The sequence below is a fragment of the Quercus lobata genome, chromosome 9, assembly GCF_001633185.2.
Source record: "Quercus lobata isolate SW786 chromosome 9, ValleyOak3.0 Primary Assembly, whole genome shotgun sequence".
In the NCBI taxonomy this organism is placed as follows: domain Eukaryota; kingdom Viridiplantae; phylum Streptophyta; class Magnoliopsida; order Fagales; family Fagaceae; genus Quercus; species Quercus lobata.
Window position 1 is genome coordinate 46,066,262 of NC_044912.1, and position 16,944 is coordinate 46,083,205.

Below are 16,944 nucleotides of genomic sequence, written 5' to 3' on the forward strand. Positions count from 1 at the left end.
TATCTCACTCACTACCCTTACAACAAACCCACCTAAATACAGGGTTACAAAATACTGAAATACAAGCAAATTTGGCACGGAATAAAGCCAATAAAATGGTTGATTAAATTCAACCTTACATAAAATATATATATATATATATATATATATATATATATATAATCAAAGCCTTTGACTTTTGGTTGACCTTTGCACAATTTTACACATCAGCATTACTTAAATAAATATTATAATTATCAAAATATTAAGAAACGTTTTGGTTAAAGCTCCATATCATAAAAGTTATACGATTAAAATTCTACTTCCTACTACAAGTCTACAATACCAAATCAAAGCCAACTCTAAGCTGTTTTAATTTAATGTTTAATTAAAATTTTAAGGAAGTTTAAGGAAATGGGTTTATGACGTATTTCATTTTAACATGTTGTGGACACTTGATAATAAATTTTTTTAGATTTTTTTTTTGTTCTTATCTTTTTCTCTTATAATTTCTAAGTTGATAAAAGTCTCAATTTGATTACAATCCAAATTCTTTATCTAATCTTTTCATTATTAAAAAAATTATCTTTTTATTATTAAATAAATTATATTAGAGTCATAAGAAAAAAAACAACAACATTATTGAAAAAACAAAAGATAAAAGTTTTTGTTCATACCGATTTACCAAAAATGTTCTAGGATAAAGTTAAAAAAAATTGTAAATAAGGTAATAAGCATTTGAGTTTAAAGTAAACACCTTCCCTTTTTTCTGAAAAAAAAAAAAAAAAAAAAAAAAAAAAAAAAGTATTTATTATAATAAACGTTGGTTCTTCTAAATTTTTTTTTTTTTTGGTTATATATAAAAATAGGTTTCCTTTTTTCCATTAAAAAAAAAAAGGTTTTCCTTTTTCTTTTTATTCATATGACCTTTTTTTATTCTACTTTTTATGGGATTTATGAGATAGCAATAAACAAATTTATTAGAAATCTTAATTCCAATAGGATTTAAAATCTATATCAAATGAAACTCTACCTCTATATATACATACATATATATATATATATATATATATATATATATATATCCTTTTTGAAGTGAAGTTTACTCCAATATGTGAATGCCTAAATCCCATGACAACACAGGTACTACAAGAATTTTGGTCTTTTGCGACCAATGTTTTAGCGACGACCAAAAAATCGTTACTATTAGGCACACATTAGTATCGATAATATATGGTCATCGCTAATAAGTGCATAGTAGTGATGACACAAAGGTAGTCGCTAATAAGTCGTTGCTAACGCCATGGAGGGAATTTTATTTACTTTTGGAAAATAGAGGGAAACTTTTAGTAACAACAATAAATTTTGTAGCGATGACATTTACGTCACTAAAATAAGGTTTATTTTAATGACAACATCTATTGTCACTAATAATCATCTTTAGTGACGACCTTGTGTATTGTCGCAGAGATGTGGCCAAAAATATATAGTAAATATATTATATATATACTTTATTTATTAGCGATGACACATTGGTCGTCGCTATTAGAAGGTTATTAGCGACGATATAATTTGTCATCTCTGATAATCACCTTTCAGCAACGACACAACATGTTGTCACAAATATATCTACCAAAATATAATGGAGGGAAAAATTTTCACTATCAAAAAGTGGTGGGAATTATTGGAGGGAAGTAGATTATATATTAGCAATGAATCAGGTCGTCGCTATACGGGATCTTTTGATGAAGACAATGATTTTCGTCACTAATATGTGGCTAAAATAATTTTGATATATTTTTTATTTATCAAACCCTCCCAATGCCTCTTAAAATATTTAAAATGACATAAATTCCTTTAGTATATTTGAAATGATTAAAATACCATTAGCCTTGTCAAAATAACCAAAATACCCCCAAACTTAAATAATGATCAAAATAACCTTGAAACCTATAAAGTAATTTAAAACTCTCAAATTCATTGAGAGAGAGAGAGAGAGAGAGAGAGAAGGGAGGGCTTGTTGCTTCAGAATACTCTCAAACCATAATGTTACCCATTTGAAACTCAAAATCAATAAAATAACAAAAATCGAGAAGGTTCTGATTCCATTCAAAATATTGACTAATACCCATAATTATCAAAATGTAAATCATATCGTGAATCAATTTTTTATTTTTCTGTATCATATGTCATAAGAAAGGTATTAGTCAATATTTACCAAACTAATAAATTCATTATAAATATTATGAATTTATAAATTCATAATATATTCAACTAATAACCAATTCAATCATTAGTTATGCAATAATATTTACCAAAAGTAACTGAATAAATCAAATTAAAATATATTTATAACATACATATTCAAATTAATTAAAATCAGAAGTGATAATACATGATATATGAACCAAAATAATAAATTTTTTCTTCATTTTGCTTAATCAACTTTACCTAAGTCAATGTTAACATGATGTTCATCATATTTCAAAATTATTTCTTCAATGACATTTTCTATCAACAATTCCAATACCCAATAATCCATTGAAAACCTTCACATGAACCTAATTTCACCAAGTCCAGTGGTCTCAGGACCATCTATTAAGTTTGACCGGGTTTGACCAACTTTTACTAAACTTTGACCGCGCCCTTCTCTAAATCCAACCGTTTGATTGCGACCATAATTTATGAAAATTAACCTTTCATCACACTCTTTAAATCCAACGGTTAGATTTCAAATCTAAGTATGATGCGTGATGGACATGTATTGTGTACTTGTATGGCTATGTTCTCTCAATCTGACCATCCAATTGATCTTAAATTTCACCAACACCAATATGTCACCATACTCTTCAATCCCAATGATCGAGATTTGAAAATGAATTTCACCAAGTCTAGTGGTCTTAGGAACATCTATTAAGTTTGACCGGATTTGACTAACATTAACTAAACTTTGACCGTGCCTTTCTCTAAATCTAACCATTTGATTGTGACCATAATTTATGAGAATTAACCTTTTATTACACTCTTCAAATCAGATGGTTAGATTTCAAATCTAAGTATGACGTGTGATGGACATATGTTATGTACCTGTATGACTATGTTCTCTCAATCTGACCATCCATTTGGTCTTAAATTTCACCAACACTAATGTGTCACCATACTCTTCTATCTCAATGATCAAGATTTGAATTTGAATTTTATCAAGTCCAGTCGTCTCGGGACCATCTATTAAGTTTGACTAGATTTGACCAACTTTAACTAAACTTTGAACGCACCTTTCTCTAAATCCAACCATTTGATTGTGACCATAATTCACAAAAATTAACCTTTTATTACACTCTTCAAATCCAATGGTTATATTTCAAATCTATGTATGGTTGTGATGGACATGTGTTGTGTACCTGTACGACTGTGTTATCTCAATCTGACCATTCAATTGGTCTCAAATTTCACCAACCCCAATATGTTACCATACTCTTCAATCCAATGATTCAGATTTGAATATGAATTTCACCAAGTCCAGTGATCTCGGGACTATTTATTAAGTTTGGCTGGGTTTGACCAACTTTAACTAAACTTTGACCGCATCTTTCCCTAAATCCAACCGTTTGATTGTGACCATAATTTACAGAAATTAAACTTTCATCGCACTCTTCAAATCCAATGGTTGGATTTCAAATCTAAGTATGGTGTATTATGGACATGTGTTGTGTGCCTATATGGCTATGTTCTCTCAATCTGACTGTTTAATTGGTCTCAAATTTCATCAACACCAATATGTCACCATACTCTTCAATCCCAATAACCAAGATTTGAATATGAATTTCACCAAGTCCAGTGGTCTCGAGGCCATCCATTAAGTTTGACCGAACTTGACCAACTTTAACTAAACTTTGACCACGCCTTTCTCTAAATCTAACCATTTGATTGTAACTATAATTCACCAGAATTAACATTTCATTACACTTTTCAAATCCAACAGTTAGATTCTAAAATCTATGTATGACGTGTGATGAAAATGTGTTGTGTACCTATATTATGTATCGTAAGATACACAAAAACTTAATAAATAAAATTATGGACATACATATATGAATGGTATTCATTATAAAATCATAATATATTCAACTAATAACCAATTTAATCATCAACTATGTAGTAATATTTAGAAAAACTAACTAAATAAATCAAATGAACATATATTTATAACATACATATTCAAATTGATTAAGCCCAGAAGTGATAATACATGATATATGAGCCAAAATAATAAAATTTTTCAATTCACAAATTATTATATCCCCGCCAATAAAATTTATTAGCAAAAAAAAAAAAAAAAAAATTATTGTGATGAAGCATAATAGTTGTCACAATATTGTGTTTCTACGAAGGCAATGTAAATCTTTCATAATAAATGGCCTATTATGACAAACGAATGCCACAATAGATATAGTTTTGAGTAATGCTACAGTCATAAACTATTTTATAATATTTTTACAAAATGTTGATTTTGCTAATTTTTTATTGGTTTTCATCTAGACCCGCCATTAATATCACTTTTTTATTTACCAATAATCACTTACCACATTAGCAGTTTGTAAATTTTTTTATAAAATAGTTTGTATCACTAGCATTATTATATAGTTTCTGTCAAAATAACTCATGAGATGTAGTTTAAAAAAAAAAGAAAAAAAAAAGCTAACGTAACGGATCTGAAGTGCATCATCCCCATATTTTTCTCAGTCACTTGGTTGTTTTCTCAACCACTCTTATCTCTTTTGTTTGCTTTTCAGTTTTTCTTTCCTCTTTAATTCTTCTTCACGTTTATCAAGTTTTTCTTTTCAATTTTTCACCAATTTGATATTAAGGTTTGCTGGAAGTCCTACTAGTTGGCCCTAGACCCTAGGTATGACTTTTCTTCTTTATTTTTGTCATTAAATTAATAGATATATAATATGATAAATTAATAAATATGTAAATTCTTTCTTTCTTCTTTACTTCTTCATGTTTATTAAGTTGGTTTGTATTTTTTCTTTCTTTGCTTCTTCTTTGGGTTTATTAGTTCATTAAGTTGATTTGTTTTTCAATTTTTTACAGATTTGATACTAAGGTCTGCTCCAAGTCCTACAAGTGGGCCCTAGGTATGACTTTTGTTCTCTATTTTTGTCATTAAATTAATAAATATGTAATATGATAAACTGTAGCTATAGGTACTGCATTTCTTTTTGCTAAGATTCGGAACCCCTTAAAAGTTAAAACATAGTTGCAACATAATATGTTTTCATTGATTCTTTTAAGTAAGGTTAAACATCTAATGGAAATTGAATAGTTTTTTATTTTTGATTTTTTAATATTATTTTCGTAATTAGGATATATTGAAATAGATTCTCAATACTTAAGAAATTCTTAAAGGATATAGTTTACTTGAACTTATATGTTTTTTTATGTGCACCAAATGCCATACTGAAACAATTAATTGTTTGTTTTCAAAAAAATTGTTTGCTTTCAAAAAAAAAAAAAAAACTATTTGTGTACTGCACATTACATAATGGATTTATTCAATTTCCAAGTGTAAGTGTCTATTAGTTGGTAATGCTACATGTTTTATTTAATTATCATGTTCACAGTATTCACCAACTAGTTCTTTAATATTGATCTACTAAATATGCTAATAGTATAATGTTTAAATTTGATGGTGGCGCTGTAGGTTGTTGAAGTGATAACCATAGTGAATTCACAATATTTATCAGCTAGTTCTTTAAAGAAAAATTCTAGTACCACAATTTATTGCAAAAATTTTGCCACAATTTATCAAATGGCAAGTTGTATGTGGTAGGAAAAAATTTGTGAGGCCACACTACCACAACTCACAACTCGTGGCGAGTTGTGACAAAAATTTGACAATAAGTTGTGATTCTAACATTGCTCTTTCTTTAATGCTAATCTACTCAATATGCTATTAGAATAATGTTTAAATTTGATGTAGTTCAATAGGCTGTTGAAGTGACAAATAAAGTGAATTCATAGGCTAAAAAGACATGCATTTAACTATATCTGTATATCTTCGTTAAAACTGTAAACCACTTCCATTAGAGTATTTCAATAATTTCCTTTGTGGCCAAAATGTACCAAGGGGATGAGAGAAGTAGTTTAATTTCTTATATCTTGGGGGGGAGCAAATAAAAAACACAGATCACTGGAAAAAAGTGGATTAGTTTTATTCTTTGACTCTTAAGTTCTAAATGTAACCACTTCCTATGTCATTCATCTCTCACAAAATTTCCATCTTTTTTAGTATGAGTGTATAGAACTAATGGAGAATTACTTTGAGCTTCTTGTCAATTTCTCCATTTATGGATAAAAATATGGTATAGAATCTAATTTTATATTATTTATTGCTTTTTCAAACATATCTAACTCATGTAATAATTTATTACACTTTTTTTGTAGCATAGAACTAATGGAGAATTACTTTGAGCTTCTTGTCAATTTCTCCATTTATGGATAAAAATATGGTATAGAATCTAATTTTATATTATTTATTGCTTTTTCAAACATATCTAACTCATGTAATAATTTATTACACTTTTTTTGTAGCATACTATGAACAATAAATTGTATAATGAATTGTGTATTGTACATTGTAGGGAAAAAACATTAATTCTCTCTCTCTCTCTCTCTCTCTCTCTCTCTCTCTCTCTCTCTCTCTCTCTCTCTCTCTCTCTCTCTCTCTCTCTCTCTCTCTCTCTCTCTCTCTCTCTCTCTCTCTGGGATATTGGGACTCAACATGTCTATTGCCTTTCTATTATTCTCCAAAAGAAAGATTCTCTTATGATGCTAGACTGCTGTCTTTTTGGTTTGGGAAGTAGAAGAAAGAATTAGACTTATTTTTTCTATTTATTTTTTGTTTAATTAACATCTGTTTGTGTCTTCATTTAAATTCATGATATGTTTTTTTTAGATATGTGATATTTTGTATGTTTTAATGATTTTTTATTTGCTTTAAATTCTTTTACTTTAATTTCTTTACAATATTTTTCTCTGTCAACATATATTAGTTGTTGTCATTTTTTTCCACAAGAAAATGATGAAAAAATTTGTTACATAGAGATGATGTGCCAGCAACAGATTTAGGGCCTTAATAGTTGTTGATGATGTATATGTACAACTTGATGAAAGTATGTTCATCAATGATGACTTGTCTAATGAGGAATGGGATACAAACTCCAACCATGAAGAAGTAATATATAGTAATAATGATGTTTCAAGCTCAAATTAGGAAAAAGATATATCTAGCAATGATGAATCTATTGGAGATCTTGGGGATAAAGATTAAGTTGAGTTTTGATACAGGTTAAGTTTTTTTAAATACATAAAGCTTTCATATCTTCTCATCTATGGTATTTTTGAAAAATAAAAATGTTAAAGTTTTACTTGGATGTTAAAAGTATTTTGTACACATTTTTGTCATCTACTTTAGTTGATTTTTACATTAGTATATATATATTTTTTATTTCAGGTTAAAATGTTGCATGCCTTGGGCTACTGATGATGTTGAGGGGAGATACATTTCATTGCAAGCTTGGTTGTATATCTTCTTGAAAAATGTGTTATTATTTGATTCGTATTTGAGACAATAGATTTGAATTTAAATTATGTATATGATATTGAACTTGGGTATTGTTTTTCCTTATTAGTAGTTATTGATTGAGTAGTTGTTATGCTTCTATGAGTATCTGTGATGTGAGGAATTGTGGTTTATTATTTCTCATTATGTGCATAGGATTGTGTTTTGTTATTTCCCAACAGGTACCCATGTAAAATTCAGAATGTAAATTTTAAAGAAAAAAATGTAAAATATTATTAGCGACGACAATGTCATCGCTAATATTTTATCATATCATTAGTGATGACAAACAATATCATTGCTAATATGCAATTTTTAGTGATGACATGTTTGTGATCACTTATATATCATTATCAGTGACGACAGTAAGCGTCGTCGCTAGTAATGACATATTAGTGACAACAAAAATGTCATCGTTAATAATAATCTACTAGCGACGACAAAAAAATTCGTCACTACTAATGAGCTAGTAGTGATGACATTTCGCCTTGGGTTATCGAGTTATTTATGATGACAATTGTCACTATTAGCGACGACTTTGTCGTCGTTAATAGTATTGTATTTGCAACGACTTTAATATCATCACTAAAAAGCTTTTTTGTTACCATTTTCGTTTAACAAAAGTTAGCGACAACATTTTTCGTCGCCAATATAATTAGCGACGATATTTAAAGCATTAGCGATGACTATATGCTATCGCTAAAGATCAAATTTCTTGTAGTATTCTTTCTTCATTATTATTTTTTCATTTTGTTTAAGCTATTTTTCTTTAACTTCAAAAAAATTAATAAAAAATTCTCACATGAGTTTTAACCCAATTCATAATACTAAACTTTTGTATTCATTTGTTCTCTTCTACAATAATTGGTTCAGGTTTTAATTACATACTCACACTTTCATCTCTCAAAATGATAGAGAAAACAAATAGGTTTATTCTTTGTTCTTTTTCTACATTAATATATTAATTTATGATTCGGGTTAATTTCTTAATTTTAAATTATGAATAAGTTTGATTATATTCTTTATATTAAATTTAAATTGTTGTTTATAGGTTTTTGGTTGTGTTATATCCTTCGAAAAAAAGAAATAAAATAAAACAAAAGAGTTTATATAAATTTGGCAACAAAACTAAATAGATAAACCTAAGAAACGTTTACTAATTTTATAAGTAACTTTTTATTAACGTAATTTTTTTTTAAAAATATTGAATAGAAAGTTAACTTTTTATTAACGTGATTTAAACTCTACTAAAACTTTTTTAAGGGATTGGTTTAAAAAAATTTTAAAGTAATTTTCTAGTTGTTCTGCAGTGTGACACTAATGACAACGTCTGGCTCGAGATCCACCTTTATTTTCCCATACATCAAAGTAATTTTCGAATTATTAACTACCATGCGCTAACTTCTAACTACCAACACCCACAATTGAAATACTAATCAGTATGAGATACCGCTTCCAAATATTAATATCTTAGCTATTATATATTATACGTTGACTTTTTTTTTTTTTTTTTTCCTTCTTTCAAAAGAAGCGTTTCTCTCTCTCCCCGCAAAATAAAGGGATTATAACAAGAATTAGCTAGATAGGGGTAAGACTACACCATCTTTTTTATTTTCAGATTTATTTTCATGCATATACACACACATGTAGCGTGCAATGCACAGGACTTAAACTAGGTAGGGTGAAACTCACTCAAGTTTCAGTGTCTTTTTCTATGCTTTCAAAGACAAAAATTAAATTCTCATGTGAGTCACTCTTTACTTCAAATTTTTAAATGTTTAGTAATGTAGATTGTTCTTAATTATTGAATTGAGGTTTCCACTTAAATGGGTTTCCTAAGATGACCCTATCTGTCATATTCTTGACAAGAACAAAGGTGGTTTTGAAACACGCATTGTCTTGGCATACATGTGCTTTTGGAATTTTGAATTCAATCTGCATTTTTCCTCCACTTGCGGAAGTTAACCGTTCTTTGGTTTTCTGGAAGTATTTAGAGGGGATGATTCCTTCTTGAATGCAGTTGAGATCAGCACCCGAATCTATTAGGGCTATAACCTCAAATTCAAAGTCTTTGCTTATGACAATCCTGACTTTGGAATGCCATTTCTGGAAGTTAATCCTGCTGATGGTTTGTAAGAACGATCCATTGGATGGTTCTGATTCCATATCTGCAGTAGGGTTAACTGTATCTTCATCAGAAGGGTTTTGTAATGAGGTTCCTTCCCCATTGCCTTGCTGTGAAGTAAACTCTAGATTTTTGACTCTTAAGTCCATGAGACCATGATCAACCCTAAGGATGGTTAACTCTTGCTTAAGGTTTCTCATTTCTGCTTTGTTATCCTTAATCTCTTTCTGGAGATCTTGGACAGTTATCTCTTTCTTGGATTTAGTAAACCTATTGTAGATTTTGTCCAAGTCAACTTTAGGTTCCTGAATCCTAGGCTTGGATGTACTGGCTTCTTTGACTAGGGTTTTGTGGAAGTCACTAAGTCTTTGAGATTTCTCTTCTGGGTCCTTGATCTGTTCTATGAGATCTAGGAGAAGTTCTTCTTGCTTAGAAAGAACATGGACAGTTTTGTTTCTACAACAACTATCCTGACAGGCTAGGATTTCGTCTGTGTCGCTAGAGGAACTAGAAGATACTCTAGAGGTTTCAGAAGATGTCCTAAATAACTGACGTTTCTCTTGGTCACTGGAATCACTACTTGGGTGATCGAGTTCTAAGAGTTTGAAGATTTCATCCTTATTGGTTTGGTCACTGATGATGGTATTAATAAGGGTTTTGGCCTTAGCTTTACACTCTTTTTGGAAATGACCTTTCTTCCCACACTTAAAGCATGTTCCTGATGATTTAGGTATGAATTTTCTTGTGGAGTTGGATCTACCCTTTTTATAGAACTCATCAGTATTGAACTTTTGTTTTCTATAATGTTTGGAGGCAGTTTTCTTCCTATGAAGTTTTTCAGAGGGTTCTTCGCCTCTGTGTTTGGATTTCCTTTTAGGGAGGATTGAAGGTAAGCCATATTGGGTACAGAAATTTCCTATTTCGTACTTGGCTTTGCTCTTGTTGGCTTGACTCTGGATTTTGAGATCTCTACACATCTTCATTCCTTCATTTCGGATTGTGCTAGAAATGTCTCCATAGGTTAGGTTATCATAGTCTATGACACCTAGGGAGCTGGCAAGAGTTTCTTTTACCTTCTGTCCAAATAGTGTGGGTAAGCCATTGATAAACTTCTCCTTCCAAAATGGAGAGTTACAATCGCTTCTGTGCATGACGCGAGTGGTGAACACATCTTCGTACCATCGGTATTCTCCAAGGTTTTTGCATCTAAGGTTACTTAACTGGTCGTAAATCCTAGATGTGATATTGCTGGGTTTGCCTATGAAGTGTTTCATGATCGTATAGATCAGGGTATTGACTCCATCAGGGATACCTCTTCCTATGCGTTCGTCAAAGATAGGGTTCTCATCCTCATCCTTTTGAACAGCATGTTTAATATCTTCCTTAGAAGCTGCTGTCATACAGTTGTTCCACCAATGTAACAACTTCCCAGTGAATCCTAAAACAATGAGCTCTACAACCTCAGTATTTGGAATACCATCATTTAGATAGTTATTAGCTACCATGGTTATATGCTGGATTTTGTTTTGGATTTCTTGCTCAGATAAACCATCTATGTTCCATTCATAGAGTTTACCACTGGACACTGTGAATTGCATGATTCTTTCCTCAAATTGGAGGTCAGGTGGTGTTGGTCTGGGATACCAATTCTTGGTTAGGCTAGTTGGGGTTACCCTAGGTTGGTAAAGCCTATTCACCTGTAATCCTTGAAATTGGTCTTCTATGTGTTCTATCTCCTTTTCAGTTTCTGAGGAGATTCTGCTAGAACTGTTTGACGCTGTATGGGCATGTAAAGTTTCAACCCGAGATTCAAGTCTGGGGTCCCTACTGGTTGTGGTATGTTCTGGTGAAGGGGTGATTAGTTCCCTCTTCACAAGATCATCAAGCTTTTGAGCCACTATTCGTAAGGCTGTTTGGTCCTTAAGTTTGAGGCTAGCTTGTCTGGTTGTTGGGAGCTTGACTAAAGGCTTTTCTAGAGTTGGGCCTGGTTTGGTAGGATTTCCTGGTTGAAGGAGAACCTTGTTGTCAATCCTATCTTCTATCCTATCAAGCTGTTTTCCTATGACTCCTAAACATTGGTTGGTATAGTTGTTTTGCTCTATTACTTTTCTGACAACCTTTTCTTCTGGGGTTGTAGCACATTTGAAAGGAGAGGCAATAACATCGGTACCACGTTGGTTAAAAAGGATGGCTTCCTGAGGAGGATGGCTAGACCTAACAATTTCTGGTTTGCTAGAGCTTGGGGCATCCTTTTTGGGGAGTAACTTCCAGTTGGTTTTGGAAATGACACAGTTCTTTTTATGCCATTGGAAGTGTTTTTCAAAATATTCAAAGAAAGGATAATCAGCTTTTACCTCTTTCATGAATAACTTCCAATTTTCCAAAATTTCAATCTTTTGTTCCTTGGTATGGTTGGCTCTATAGGCTTCTCTTTTAACTCTGTTCTCTTCAGAATTAAATTCCTTTTCGAGCATATCCATATCAGGGATGAACTCTTTTGTCAACATTAGGAGCTGATGGTCATATTCAGGTTCTTGCTGAATAGGATTTTTAAAATCAGATCCTGATGGTGACGGAGGTTTAAGACTGTCCTGACTGTTGTTGTCTTCTTCTTGATCAGCAACTGAGTCTTGCTTGGCCGTGTAACAAGGGGTACTAACCTGGGAATGGTCTTTAACACCTTGAAACTGTGCGCCTAAGTCTCTTCTAGATGTAGGAAAAGGAGCTCGTGTTCTAGACGAACTACACTGGGATGCAGGTCTATCTTTCAAAAGGATAGTTGGCTGTCTAAAGGGTTGGCGTAGATCTACGGATCTAGACCTTGGTTCTTGGTATGTTTCCTGGTGCAGATCTAACAAGGATCTGGGCATGGGTTCATCATACTCTAAAGGTGACCTGAACCTAGACTGATCAAAGCTAAGTCTAACCGTTCCATCGGCTAACTGCTGGACAACATCTAGATCTGGGTTTATTACAGGGTTTTGGATCTGTAGAGGATAATTTTCATTCTCTAAAGTCCATTGTGCTGGAAATGTGATCTCAGACCATTTTAGGGTTTTGGGTACCTGAACTGTGGATCTAACATCTGAGGTTTGGATAAGAGTGGTTTCACCTGCCTTTCTCTTATCTAAAGCTTGGATGGACATGTTCGTCCTCATGCACTTATAATACACTCTGTATATAAGAGCAAGCTGTCTGGTGCCATGTAACACAAGGGTTCCATGGGTTTTAATGTTGAGGGTGAGGACCTTCAAGATGTGAGGGTCGTCAAGTGCAACTGTGAGGTTTGGGAAACAGTCGAAGTGAACTAGACCGTTACTCAAACTGGATTCTATGGTTCCTAGGAGACTGTCATTAAATCTGATAAGACGAGTATCCCTAAGGGCCATAAGGATCGAGTTGTTCAAACCTTCTCTGATCAATGGTTTTACTCCAACTTGGACAAGTCCTATGTGGAGGAATCTATGACCATTTTCCCTGTGAGCTTTCACGGCTGCAGGGGATAACAAGTAGCATGTTTCATACTCCTTGTTGATGCTGTAGACTTGTTCTATAGTCCTAACATGGTAGTCCGTTCTGAAAGACTTTTTCAAGGACCATGACGAAGACTTATAGACTTAGGTTGTGGGAACTTTGGGTATGTTCCAATCTCCTAACTTCTGATCTAGATCTGAAAGCTGGTACGACTCTGAGTTGATTGTTCTATCTTCTTGTGGAATCTCAGGGAGTGTTGTACTGCTGGATCTAATGGAAGTGGAAGAGTCACTCCTTCTAAACATCCTATTTATCATTCTGGATTAAAAGCCTAAGAAATCAATTACAACCTAGACTACCTTTATCCTCCAATTTCTGGATCTAACCTTAGATCTGAAACAGGGAGTGTATGGACGCCTTCTGTAACTAGTTACCAACTTACCGCCGCTCGGACGCCTTCTGTGTTTTCTGCTACTACTGACCGCCGCTTTTCCCTAATACTAAGTGTATACGAACCCTATCGCTCATACCCTCAACGCCTAACGCCCACCTGGCTAACGACTCACACGGGACTTTTACTGTTTGAAGCGGGTTCACACTCAACCTCGGTACTCTAGACTTACTGGGTAGCAAATGAACACAAAACCGGGCTTACTCCTAGACTTACTGGATAACATTCTGATACAGGACTTAGCATAGTACACATCTGCAACAAATTGTGGGAAAGAAACAAAGAATGGAAAAAGAAGATAACTGGGAAGCAAAGGATTAGCTTAAACAGGTAATCACAAGATAATAAACAGTTTGAATGAACGGGAGGCTCAGCCTACCACCAAAAGAAAGAACAGTAAATACTGACTAAGATGAAATAGTAGATGAAGAATGCAACATATGGGAGTGGAAGTGCTATCAGAAAATAGATGTAAAACAAAATAATGTTTGTTAAAGATAACATACTTCAAAGTAATGTATAGCCACAAAATAATGGATAACTATGGCGGTATAACCGGCCAACTTGATTGAAAATCAAAATAATTACAGTAACTTACAAACACTTACGATCGAGCTCAAATGGCTCTGATACCAAATGGGGGTAAGCTACAACAAAGGGGTGCCGTTCAGAGGGCACTGGGGGCGGAAGCTTAAATAGGTTACAAGTGTAGTTCTAGTACAAGTGTAAACTGGGAGAGGGGAAGAGAAGAGAGCCATGCTGATTACAAAGTATTTCTGAGTACCAAGTAAAAGCTCTGAAGGAAGGAGGTCTAAGTGTTTTTAGCCTAAGCCAAATTTTAGCCTGCTGAAGACTGAAGGGAAGGGTCCCTTTTATAGCTGGAGGGAGCCTTGGATCAGATCAGGAGACTGCTGAAATCACAGAAGGTGAAATGCTTTTACCTTCAGGTGAATATCTTTTCAGCCGAAAGCAATAGTAACTTCAATGATTCTGTCAGGGCACTGTTGAGTGAACAGTAACTGGTCACTGTTTATGAACAGTGTTTTGTCCCCTTGCTTTTCTGAAATAGTAACTCTGCATAGTGTTCTAGACTGTGCAGTGAATAGTGCTTTGTCAGCAACTTTGCTGGTGCGGGTACTGTTCATGGAATAGTAACCGGATTTGCAAAGGTGGTTTATGAGCTCTACTGGGGTCCTGGAGCTGTTCTGGAACGTCCGGGGAGCCATTTCTGAAGATAATTTCAATCTGTATCATAACCAGAGGGAACACCTTCATATGGATCAACAGCAGGAGGACCATCGTTATGGTCATGTTCGTGGTACCTGTCAAACAGATTACAAAACCCACAATAGAGGAGAGGTTCATAGTCTGCTTTCTGAGCCGTGTACTGGGGAGGATCTGTATAGTCAAGCCTTTGGGTGGTGAAGGCTTCTGAGTATGGCCTAGTGGTGAATACTGTAATTCTGCCAGTATTTCCTACAAAATGGTAATTTTCCCATAGTTCTCCAGTGACATCTCAAAGTTCATTGTTGAAGTAGTTTTTCCAACATTCTACGAGGGCAAAAGGGTCTGTATAAGAAAGGTAGGAATCACCATCATACCAAGGGCCATTGTGGGTGTACCCATTAATGAGTACAAGGTGGTGGGCAGGCTGAACAGCCATCCAATTGTTACCGTCCCATTGTGGGAGAGTACTCCAGCATCTGATGGATACAAAAAGACTTTTGATTTTTTCTACAACCTGTTGGATTATCTGAGGGAATTGGCTGATCTGAACATGGTTCGTTAATTTGATGAGTCTAAGGAAACCATATTCAAACATTCTTGAAAGCCAGCTTGGGTCTCTGTCTTCATCATCAGCCCCGTCTTCATAGTTGACTATTAGACCAGGGAAAGGATGCTGCTTTTCATAAACCCTGTGGCTGCTTCCAAAGTATTCATTCCAGGTTGCTCGGATGAAGTCAGTTTCAATGACATCCGCTTCTTCGCCTAAAACCGGGAAATGAGTGGTGACCATAATTCCAAAATGTTTGAACCATTGGTCGCATGATTCAGTCATTGCCTTACTTCTAAATATACGTGTTTGTATATCAGAAGGCAAGTTGGCAACAGCACTTCTAAGCAGGTTTTGAGTCTTAAGACTTAACCTAGCATAATTAGTGCCCATAATAGTCATTTTATCCCTTGAATGGACATCCTCTTTGCCAAAGAGTTGACTAGTGAGAATTGCATTTCCTGCCTCAAGCTCGACTAGGTGTAATTCTAGCGCCTTAAGGGTTTTTTGGAAAAGGCTGTAGTAGTTTTAGGTGAAAGCTCTCTGAAGGTTATCAAGGATGAATTTAATGGAGGGTGGGAGATCTGTATACACTCCATTGCTAAATTGCAAGGCCTTGTTTTTAACTTCATGAAGAGTAATGGCCATAAAACTACTAGAATATGTAACCGCTGTGGGGTACATGTTTTGAGGAGGAATTCCCTGAACAGGGGCTTTTCCTTTTCTGCTTGAAGATGCCATTTTCCACTTACTAGTGGGGCTAGTATAAAAAGTTATTTGCTTTTCCTGCCATGTATTAACAAAATGGTTATTTTTTAAAACACATTTGTTAAAATCATGAAATGTCATGGAGCAAATTCTTTTATGTGTAATATGATGAGATGATAATTTATGAGGATGTTTGGGACCCAAAGAATCATCAAATATGAAGGATGGTGCAGGATGATCAAGGTTCTTTATGTATGTATGTATGTATTTTATGATACCTTAGTCTCACACAAAATGCATTCATTATATAATTTAAAAATAAAATATTTAGTTATTTTTATTCTTTATTTTAAGTAAATTAATTAAAAAATTATTTACATATGAATTTTGATTAAGTTGTGCATTGCACGTGTATAATGTTAGTACTTTTATAAAAACCTGGATATGAATGTTCTTAGTCGCCTATAAAAACTATATAATGAATATAACCTCAACAATGCCATTGTCACGCTAGCAAACCAAATAACCTCATCGCGTCTAGCCAATATATCACAGAACATCAATTCTTATTATGCCAAGGCAATGGCCAATGGGCATGCACATCTCGAATGTATTACATGGAAAGTTGGTAGTAATTATTAGGGATGGCAATGAGGCGGAGCGGGGCTGAAGGATAGGGTCTTTGTCCCCGTCCCACATGGTTTTGTTTTGCCCTAACCTCGCCCTGTCCCGCCCTGCATGACGGGGAAAACTTTCTCACCCCATCCCTGCCCCTTGGGGCCCTGCGAAGCCCCGCCCCACCCCGC

At 33.8% G+C, this 16,944-nt stretch overlaps 1 long non-coding RNA gene across 1 annotated transcript; it reads left to right on the forward strand.

Moving 5' to 3' along the window:
* Positions 1–4,800: 4,800 nt before the first annotated feature.
* LOC115959666 lies at positions 4,801–7,650 on the forward strand. Its single transcript, XR_004084952.1, has 4 exons — positions 4,801–4,885; positions 5,077–5,120; positions 6,288–6,347; positions 7,499–7,650. It is a non-coding gene; the product is annotated as an uncharacterized LOC115959666 (long non-coding RNA).
* Positions 7,651–16,944: the final 9,294 nt, after the last annotated feature.